This window comes from Mus caroli, chromosome 15, assembly GCF_900094665.2.
Source record: "Mus caroli chromosome 15, CAROLI_EIJ_v1.1, whole genome shotgun sequence".
NCBI lineage: Eukaryota > Metazoa > Chordata > Mammalia > Rodentia > Muridae > Mus > Mus caroli.
Genome location: NC_034584.1, coordinates 14,877,856 through 14,888,610, shown reverse-complemented (window position 1 = coordinate 14,888,610; position 10,755 = coordinate 14,877,856). Strand labels below are relative to the sequence as shown.

The following is a 10,755-nucleotide window of genomic DNA, read 5'->3' as shown; positions in this document are numbered from 1 at the left end:
ATATATATATATATATATATATATATATATATATATATATGTATATATATATATATATGCATGTACACATAAGTGATTAATGATATGAGTATATATGTATGTATACATGTACGGTTTTTTTTAGCATCCTTGAGCACCATTTTCTGCCTTTGGGGGAATGATACAGGTATAAGTATGTGCTCTCAGTATTACCTGTAAGTGGATTTATGTGTGCATGTTATGGCTGTTCCCAAAAATTTGTGTCTATTGGCAAGTTGGTGAAGGTTTAGAAATGATAAAGTATTAGAGAGTACTATTTACTTATAGTTAAAAATCAAAACATATGTTTTACAGAGCACAGTGGGTAGAAGAGAAAAGTTTTTCAAGGACTGTGGGCTTGTCTTTGTTTTTTTTTTCTTTCCTTCTTTCTTTCTCTATTGTTTTTGTTTTCTGACAATACAGCAAAAAAAAATTGAGGTCAGTAAAGGTGAAAATGATGTATTTAGTGTAAGACTTTTACAGAAACTCAACATTCCTCACACAATAGTAAAATTAAAAAAAAAAATCATGTCTAGAGTATGTGCCTTTTCAACCAACAATCAGAAGGCACAGGAGAGGTAGAAAGATCTACACAATTCAAAGCCCAAATTATCTACATAGTAAATTCCAGGAAATCAACAGCTGCATATTGAGACCTGCCCCACATTCAACCTCCCCCAACAATAACCACAACCACCACAACAATATACACCCACACATACACACACACACACACACACACACACACACACACACACGACAGAAACAAAAAGACAGACAGACAGACAGACAGAAAGAGAGAGAAAAAGAGGAAGAGAGACAGAGAAAGACTGAGAGGGAGGGAGGGAGGAAGGAAGTAGGAAGGAAAGAAGGAAGGAAGGAAGGAAGGAAGGAAGGAAGGAAGGAAGGAAGGAAGGAAGGAAACACAAAAAAAGGAAAAGAGCTAGAACTTAAGATTCAATGTGCAATTTTTCTTTCAGATCATAAACAAAAACATAGTTGAGGTGAAGATATAAAAATTCTACCAGTAACTGACAAATATAGAAGTGGATGCTCACAGCCATTCGTTGGACTGAGCACAGGGTTCCCAATGAAGGAGCTAGAGAAAGGACCCAAAGAGCTAAAGGGGTTTGCATCCCCATAAAAGCAACAGCAATATGAACCAATCAGTACCCCAGAGCTCCCAGGGACTAAACCACCAACCAAAGAGTACACATGGGTGGGACTCATGGCATATGTAGCAGAGGATGGCCTTGTTGGTCATCAATGGGAGGAGAGGCCCTTGGTCCTGTGAAGGCTCAATGCCCCACTATAGGGGTATGCCAGGGCCTGGAAGTGGGAGTGGATGGGTTGGTGAGTAGGGGAAGGAGGTAGGGGATAGGGGATTTTCAGAGGGGAAACTAGGGAAGGGGGTAAGATTTGAAATGTAAATAAAGAAAATATCTAATTAAAAAAAGAAGGTAGGTGAGAAGAACTGTATATCATTTCATTATCTCAAGCCAAAAAAATAAAAACAAAAACAAAAACAAAAAAACCATTACCCCAAAAGAATATTTTCTGGTCATAACACATGATTTCAAAAAGATTGAGCAACATGCAGAAAATCTACACAAGCTCAAGCCATACAAAATCACTGTAGCTAGGGGGTTAAAATGGCCCCCAAGAGGTGAAGATTTCCTGGGAACTCATAGCTTCTTGGAAAGAGATGTCAGTTTCTTTCTTTCTTTAAGTGTGCACCATCTGGTAGGCCCTAACCTATTTGGGGGCATTATAAATGGGATCCCATGCTTTTAAGAGGGAAAAACAAAACAAACAAACAAAACAAACAAACAAACATAGAAAACAGGAAACTGGGTAGGAAGGAAGCTGGGATAGTGTGGGAAAAATTAGGGGGAGGGTAAATATCAAAATCCATTATATGCCTTTATTCATTATCAAGGAAACCTCTCTTTACAGCAAACCACAACTGGAACAATACGTAGATCAACAGATAGTGGAAGCTCCACCCGGCAAAGGATACATCTACATGTGTCTCAGGGAACTCTGGAAAAGGGGTCTGAAACATTGCAAGAGCCAGATCCCAGGAATTCTGCTGAGAAACTGCCTCTCCTTGAAATGACTACACCAATAACACAAGAACAATGGACATATTATCATAATCGAAGCAGGACATTTTAAAGGCTCTCGCCCCGGAACAGCAAATAGTGACTGTAGAGAGAATTGGCTTCTCTTAGGGAAGGGTACCGTTCCTGGCTGTCCAATGCAGAGTAGTCAGCTCTGAAACCATACATACACAAGTAACAATGGACTCAGCAAGCTCTTTTGCATATACTTGTACTTAAACCTACAGACAGCATATCTTGAGTATATATGTATGTATGTATGTATGCAAGAATAATAATCACAGAAAAACATGCTATCAACTTGAGAGGAGGGAGCATAGGAGGGGTTGCAGGGAGGATGGCTGGAAAATGTGGAGGGAAGAAAGAGAGGAAAGAAAGTGGTTTAATTCTATTTCTATGTTTTCAGTACTTTGAATAGAATTCTAAACGAATTATCAAAAAAATATTATTTTTCCAAAAGAAAGATTTCTCCCCGAATTGTGGCCTAGTCATTGGTTTAGTGGGTAAAGGCGATTTCATGAAAGAGAGCCTTTGTTCATTCTCCCAGAACCTACAGGGTGAAAGGAGATCCCACCTCACCCGGTTTTTCAAGTTGTCCTCTGACCTCCACATGCGTCCACACCCTGTGTTGCACATGCCCATGAGTGCACCAATACACAGTAACTAAATAAAGGTAAGATTAAAACAAACAAAAAAATATATATAAAATCAAGAAAAATCCTTCTGTTGCAGATAGGAAGATTAGAAGTTGAAGGTTGTCCTCAGCTCCACACTCAGTTTTGTGCCAGCCTTGGCTGCGTGCCTAAAACTAGATAGTAAACCCTTTCCATTAAATGCTACTGATCCAAAAGTCCCCTTTACATTTAGAAAACTAAAGGCTGAAAAATCGGATCTCCAAAGTGGTGGCTTCCACTCTAAATATCAGACTAAAAACTTAATATGGTTCAAAACTATAAGAGAGGTATAAACTACAACTTACACTTTAGAAATGAGTGAAAGATAAAGATGTAAAGGTTCTATCTGACTAAATACTAATGGTTAAACAGTGTATCTAAACCCCACAGAGCTCCCAGGGACTAAACCACCAGCCAAAGAGTACACCTGGAGGGACTCATGGCAACAGCTGCATATGTAGCAGAGGATTGCCTGGTCTGACATCAATGGGAGGAGAGGTCCTGTGTAGGGGAATGCCAGGCAGAGAGGTGGGAGTGGTTTGGTGAGCAGGGCAAGGGAGGATGGGATAGGGGACTTCCAGAGGGGAAACTGGGAAAGGGGATAACATTTGAAATGCTCTTGGTCTTGCAAAGATTATATGTCCCAGTATAGGGGAAAGCCAGGGCCAGGAAGCAGGAGTGGGTGGGTTGGGGCAGGGGGTGGGGGGAGGGGATAGGGGATTTTCAGAGAGGAAACTAGGAAAGGGGATAACATTTGAAATGTAAGTGAAGAAAATATCTAATAAAAAAGGAAAGAAAAATACATCAAAGTCTTAAAAAATAAAAACAAAACAAAACACCAATGTGTCCTTATATTTTGAATTGGTGAACATCATCTTTCCTTTACATCATTGCTAAGCAAATAAACACCACTGTTAAAAGCTTTTACGTTCATGTTACTAATTTTTTAAGAAATAGTTTAAACCAATCAAATTAAACCGGATAAAATTGCAATAGTTTTTATTGAAGATAATATTTTAGTAAAATAATTGATGGGTGTAACTGATAAGTTGAAGATTTACTTGGAAATACAAGGTCCTGAAAATTTGGCAGAGTTTCAGTTTTTTTTCAATTATTCCAATGTCCATGGCTGTTAAAAATCATCTTTAGAAGGCAACTATCTTGAAATATCATAGTGCATCATTGGAGTTTGAAAGTAGAGTTAATAATTTTAGAATTATTTATGACTTTTAAAAATTAAATAACCCATACTGTTAACCATGAAAGTTTATTTCCCCTGATTTTCATTTTTAATGAACACCTGGGGGAGACTCCGTTTCATTGTTTTTAATGTTTCCATCCTTAGTTTTCTTTTTGTGAGTGCACATGTGTCTATGTATCAATTGATCACCTGGTGCCTTCAGAGGAAGGTAGGGATGTTGGATCCCCTAAACTCCTGGAATCATGCTATGTTGTTGCTGAGATAGGAGCCTGGATCTTCTAGAGGAACAAGAAGTGCTACTAACCATTGAGCCATCTTCCCAGCTTATGTTGTAGCTGCTTGTGGTAGCCTGTAACCCCAGCAACATGGAGAAGAAGTCCATGAAACTTTCTCAAGAAGCCAGAAATTAATTAGTTAGATAGGTAGGTAAATAATCAATTAATTATAATAATGATGGTTACAGAGCTTTGTTAGGAATTCCCACAAAAAATAGGCTCATGGCTTTAGACAATATGGTGACTGCCTTTGATGTATTCAGATAGCTATTCAAAATTTTTGATGTTTACCCAGGCTGTATTAACACTGTAGAGAATTATCAGAATAGCTCAAGCTAAAATATTTACTTAATTCAGCATGTTCATTATTTTAGCTTGTCACACATTCTACTTAACCTGGTTGTTGCTCTATTTTCTTGCCCCTGTTTTCATCAGGAATCCTGAGGAGCAATGGTAGTTCATTCTGTGACAATATGGGGACAGAGATTCCTCCCTACCCATCACTTTCCTTTCTGAGGTTAGCAACTGGTATATTTGTTTCTCACAGCAGAAAAGAATCAACACGTCTAATGGAATACTGCTTTCTGGAAGCATGCAATTTATGTTTGATTTATTTTTAAAATCAGAGCTCTGTCAAACCACTTCAGTATTCTCTCTCACACTAAATCAACACAGCCTCATAATCAATAACTGATGGGCTGAGAATCATAATTCATGACTATGCAGTCTCCATTCTGATTATTTGCAGAAGTCGCCCCGTTAATGAAAGCTGAGTTCTCAGCACCAGAAACTGCTCTGATGCCAGTTTGAAAACCTCAGAAACCTCCACATCACTAGGATTGCTTTCAGTTTACTGCTCAACAGGGGTGTCTTGTATATACAGTGTACACAATTAGGCAAAGAATCCAATATATGGTGTGGTAGTTGTGAGAATACAGTCAAGAAACTCACAAGAGGTAAAGAAAAACTAGTGGGTATACTATAAAATGCCAATGGACATTAGTACTCATCAGAAAGGAGAGAAGAGGAGGGAGGAAGGAGGGGGAACAGATAGGTGGGGAGAGAAGAAGGGAGGGAGGGAAGAAGAAGAGGAGGGAAATGTTCTGCTAAATCTATGAAGATCAGCAATGCTCTGAAGTGTTTAGACTTGTCATCTAATGCTGAGTTTCCTATTGAGAGACAAGGCCTACTGCTGCATCCTTTCCTGAAGCCTGAAATGTCCTTTAATGTTCATGTATAAAGAGAGGCTAGAGAGGCTGCTTTCTAAAATATAAATAAATAAATACATAAATAACGACTGAGCACTGAAATCACATGATGATAAAGTGCTTTCCAGTGTTGCTAACAAACTCCTTAAGCATAGGAATCTCTAACCTGCAAAAGATTCCCACAGGAAGGCATCTCACCCTCCCACAAGCAGGCATTATTTCTTAGGAACCTAGCCCCCTGAAATGATGTGGGCTGGGGTTTGACTGTCGTCCCTCATATTCAATGCACTGTTTTCTTTTTTTAAAATTCTGCTTCCTGAACAGTTAAGGCTTTAACAAAATGTACTTTGTAATAGAGAGCCTGATACATCACTCATTCAGCTACAGAGGAACAGCACAAAAGTCTGAAGGAATCTGTGAGAATTAATGACTTTCAAGATTAAAAACAAAACTACACAGAAGCCAGTCTTTCTCTGAGAAGTTGCACTGGAAATAAACAATTAGGCAAAGTTGTATTAAGAAATTACGTTTAAGAGCTGCCAGATTAATGCTAACATCTCACTATTGGAACTTCTACAGAATTCTGTGGCTTTCAAGTGACAGACCTGATTCTTCGACTCTGTGTGGGTGAGGGATAGCTGGACTGAAGGGTGTCAGGAAAGGCTTGGCAAAAGCAGTCCCTTCTGCCTCAGGCGCCCACCCTTCGAGGAAAGACAACAACTGATTTGGAAAGGCTCAAGGGCTCAGAGCAAAATGTCAAGTAAAGAGTGAATGGAATCTATCAGAGTCAGAAATGAGGACCAGGTGACCCCTAAGCAGACATCACCATCATAGAAACAGGCACTGCTTGTTGACAGAAATACAAAAAAAAAAAAAAAAAACAAAAACAAAAAAAACAAACCCTGAGCATAATTTATTAATTTTAAAGCAATAAAATATTAGAAGTACATTCTGTGAACATGACCCAAGTGCTGTCCAGACAAACACAAAGAGATATTTCTGTCCTATACAGTCCAGGTTATCTCTAGATGAAATCACTGTCTTGACTGTTGTGTAAATCAATATAGAGTTTCCTATGTCAACTTTCAATTTTGTATTTTTAATAATTTTTCTCTTATTCACTTTTTCATACTAGTCACTATACATGGTACTTGAAGCAATATTTGTCAACTTCATCACTGTGAGAACCGATAGGCAATCCTTCTTGTGACTTGTTTTTGAACCGCAGTCCACTTCGTTACAATCAAAGGCATATTTGCTCTTTATGAGAAATGACATTTTTTGACAATATTGTACATTAATCACAAAGCAGTTAGCAAAAGTAAGATAGAAACTGAGAAATAAAATAGTTTAAATAAATCACCTATAATTGCCAATAAAAAAACAACAAAAAGAGTATTTCTGTTTCTCTATTTTGTACTTCCTACTATTCTGTAGCTACTTGTAATGTGACACCAGCAGGGTGTGATGTGTATGGTACAAACATTGCTCTGGAAGACCGAGGTCTAGACAAGGGAAGTTGAGTTTACACCGTTGATCTGTATCAATTGTCTCCTCTACCTTCTGAAGACCCCTAAGAACACTTAACATGCTTCACAGCTGCTGAATCAGCCTGCTCAGTCCAACGCTGTGCCTGTGCTGCCGCCTAGTGGAGACATGTGGTATAAAATGACATACTCCGGGAGGATGTGGTGTCGGATCTCCTACTGCAAAGTAGGTTAAGAGACACAGGAAACAGCTATGTGCCAAGAAATCTACCAGATCTATACACTTTGCCGTCTCTATTTGTGTATATGAGAAAGCAGGTAATAATCAAGAACTTCGCCTTTTAGTCCGGTCAGGATTCACATCTTTCACAATTAACCTTTGCACTGTCACGTATTACAGTTCTAGCTAGGGAAACTATATATTTACTTACTTATTTATTTATATGTTTTTCATATTCCATGAACTCCCTTAATAATGTGCCAGGTTGCTGTATATCTTTCTAGACAGAAAATCTTTTTTTTCACCAAGAATATCTTAGTGTAGGTTTTTTAAAAAAATTCTCACATTGAAGCTCTGCATTCCAAGTGCACACAGTGTAGTGCCTCTTAGTGAACACTGATTTATATATATATATATATATATATATATATATATATATATATATATATATAAAGATCAAAGCACCTCACCTGAAGCATTAATCAAGCACCTGATAATGTAACCATTAATTTCATCTATGCAGAGGTAGATTGGTTCACACAGTTTCCATTTGGTTTTCTCAATTCCCTAACTGCCCCCCCCCACCACACACACACACTCCCCAACCCCCCAACATCACAATGTATGTCATTCCATTCTTTGGAGTCAGAGAAAGCATATGTAATCAGCACTGAAGTCAATTTGTTAACAGTGAGTATTTGAAACCAAAGAAGTGTCTGGCTTAAGGCAGGCAGACAGTGAGTCAGACTTTAAAAACATAGTCAAAAAAAAAAAAAAAAAAAGTAACAGCAAAAGGAAGCAATCCTTTACCTTTCTACCCTTGGGATGTTTTGCAATTGATGTTCCCCTCAGCCACATACACAGGCTGTGCACATCTGCTCACTTTTTCAATCCATTCACTCCTCTCTGGCCAAATAAACCAGTATTTCCTCTTGCTCTGCACACGGAATACATATGTGCCCCATTTACCAGCCCAGGGTGCAGATTATCCATGCAACTTATCATTTGCCCATCTCTCTAGAACACGGGCTCTCTCTTCCTTTCCCTTCCTCTCTGTAACTAAAAATGAACATGCAGCTCTGTCAATGACATAATGTTTTCATGAAAGTTCCACTAATTAAAAATCCTCACCATACCAGACCTAAAAAATGAGCACCCTCTTGCCAAGTGTTATTCACCACAGTGAAGCTCTTGTAACTACGTTTTAAAAGAAAGGCAGAGGGGGGGATGGTGAGAAGGGAGAGAGTCTCCTAACATATGCATTGAAGTATAACAGTTGTTAGCATCACAGGGACAGATTATTTTTAAAATAGATCTTTCAAGGGAAAAAATTAGATATATATATTTTTTTAAAGGAAGCATCTCCAAAGAGTAGCAATGCATGTGCCGCTTTGGATAATAGGAGCTTTTACTGGAATGAAGGACCACAATTGTAGGAAATAGATCAGCTTTTCTTTTCTTTTTTTTTTTCTTTTTTCTTTTTGAAAGCAAGAGATGATAGGTCAGTTTTAAATGTTTGTCTTTGATTATACCTATAGCCTCTCCCCTGTACATGGGAAAGAGGTACTTGGTTTTTATTGTGGTGGCATGGAAACACTTGCCTTGACTACTGCTTTGGCCCATACTTACAGGGCTATAATAGTTACTTGTTGAGGACATCCATTTAGACATGCCAACATGCTGCATTAATTTAACACCACATAAAATATGGATTTTATTGCAGCAGAGACAATAAATGCTGCAACTGCTGACTGCATGCATTTAATCCCCCCCCCTTTTAAATTTTACCCCCTGATACTTCCTACTGATACAAAAGGTGAGCATAGGAATTATATCCATCCTGTTTCTGATGAATGTCAATCGACTGTCTTCCTGTAGATGTGACCACTCACAGCTTCAAGGCATCTGTCCTCTGGCTGTCATTTCTCTCTATACTGAATGCAGAAGGAACTATGACCAGGGATAAGTGAGGAGTGAACCCTTTCATATGGAATGCAAAGTAACGTTAGCTGAAGCTAGAGTTCACAGCAAACAGTGCTACCTGCTAAGCTGCTATCCGAGCGAGACAGAGGTAAACAGGAACGAGCAAGACTAATGACACTCCGTAAACATGTTCGGCAATTGCTCAGAATGAATGAATTCGAAAACTCCACTAGCAAGACCCCACACTGTTGAACATAATAGATTATTTATCCGGCTTCCCATTACCTACATGGAAAGCAGTTGTTCCTGGAAACTCATCAGAAAGAGTTGCATGCTCATTTGTTTATTGAAAGGTAAGGATTTTTGGAATAATTGCACATATAACTTTAAAAAAATTTAAAAAGAGGCAAGAACATATCTACCCCGATATGTCTGTCCACCCCCAGCAAGGGAAGAAAAGGCAAGACCTTACAGCAGTTAAAAGACAAGAGGTGAATTCCTCCTACCTTGTTTCATCAGCTTCTGGAAAACGGAAGTTGGTTCCAGCCAAATAACCCCGAAGAGACTGTCCCCCTGTCCCCCTTTCTGTTTGTTTTCTGCTGTTATTTTTTTCTCACTGGTTCTACTTCGGTCTAACTCAAGCTTTCTCTCAGCGTCACTTTTAACTCTGGACGGCAGGGAACCAAAGAAAGCGGGGAGGGGGGAGCGAACTCTCTCCCTCTCCCTCTCTCTGATTGGCTTTCATTCAGTGGTTCTGATTAAGGAAGGGGGGGGGGGAGAAAGGAAAGGGTGGGGGGGAAAGCCGTTCCTCACACGGAGAGAAAGGTTCTGCTGATGGAGCTGCAGCACTCGCCATGGGAAGGTTAGAGACTGGAAGTGCGGGCTCCTGCCAGCACACAGCGATTTGCAAGTGAATGCGAGGGAGGGAGCATCCGAGAGGAGGGCTGCGCATGAAAGGCGTCCCCTCCCCCGCAGGGCAGAAAGACTCTCTGTTTCCAGCCTAAGGTAATCGGCCCCATCTAATCCGCCTGCGCCCCTAACACAATCCCAGAAACTCGGATTCTGCGTCTGCTTCCTGCAATTAAAATTTTAAAAAAAGAAAAAGAAAAAAGAAATTTAAAAAAAAATTACTTCTTTGCTTTTCTCTGGCACGGATATGCCTGCAGCATCCTTAGAACAGCCCGTCCAAACACAAGCATTAGCGGAGCGCCAAGCAAAGGGCAATCAGAGCAGGTATATTAACAACAGAGAATAATTGGTGTGGGTGGGGGCTGGCTTTAAACCTTTATTTTGAGGGCACCTGAACTTTTTGGTTCTCCAAAGACCTTTATTCCTTGTTTATTGTTATAAGGAGAACACACTCACCTTTCCTCCTCCTCATTTGAGAATGTCTCTGAGCAGTTGTGTCAGTTTAATCATACAAGCTATGCTCTCAGCCTGTGTCATTAATAATTTACATATGTAATTAGTATCATTAAAATATTCAGATTTGGGAGATGACATAATATTTTTTTTATTTTAAACTTTTTCTCATAAATGTATTTATGACTAAAACAGAGTACAGTCTGATACCGATGCATCTGGATGGTTCCAGCTGCCCCTCAACCCGTTAATTGTCCTTTTCCC

At 39.3% G+C, this 10,755-nt stretch overlaps 1 protein-coding gene and 1 long non-coding RNA gene across 4 annotated transcripts in view; one reads left to right on the top strand and one right to left on the bottom strand.

The window, feature by feature from the left end:
* The window catches only part of Cdh10 (cadherin 10), a 191,288-nt gene extending 181,412 nt beyond the window's left edge, over positions 1-9,876 (bottom strand). For 2 of the 3 annotated variants that reach the window (XM_021182917.2, XM_021182918.2), the window contains exon 1: positions 9,636-9,876. The gene's annotated coding sequence lies outside the window, so the exon portion shown is untranslated. Of the gene's footprint in view, positions 1-8,016; positions 8,453-9,635 lie in introns of those variants that run through there. The other variant, XM_021182916.2, reaches the window with a different exon arrangement.
* A 64-nt stretch (positions 9,877-9,940) lies between these two features.
* Positions 9,941-10,755, top strand: part of LOC110310124 — a 106,504-nt gene continuing 105,689 nt past the window's right edge. The window contains exon 1 of the long non-coding RNA XR_002379803.1: positions 9,941-10,134. This is a non-coding gene — a long non-coding RNA (uncharacterized LOC110310124). The remainder of the gene's footprint in view (positions 10,135-10,755) is intronic.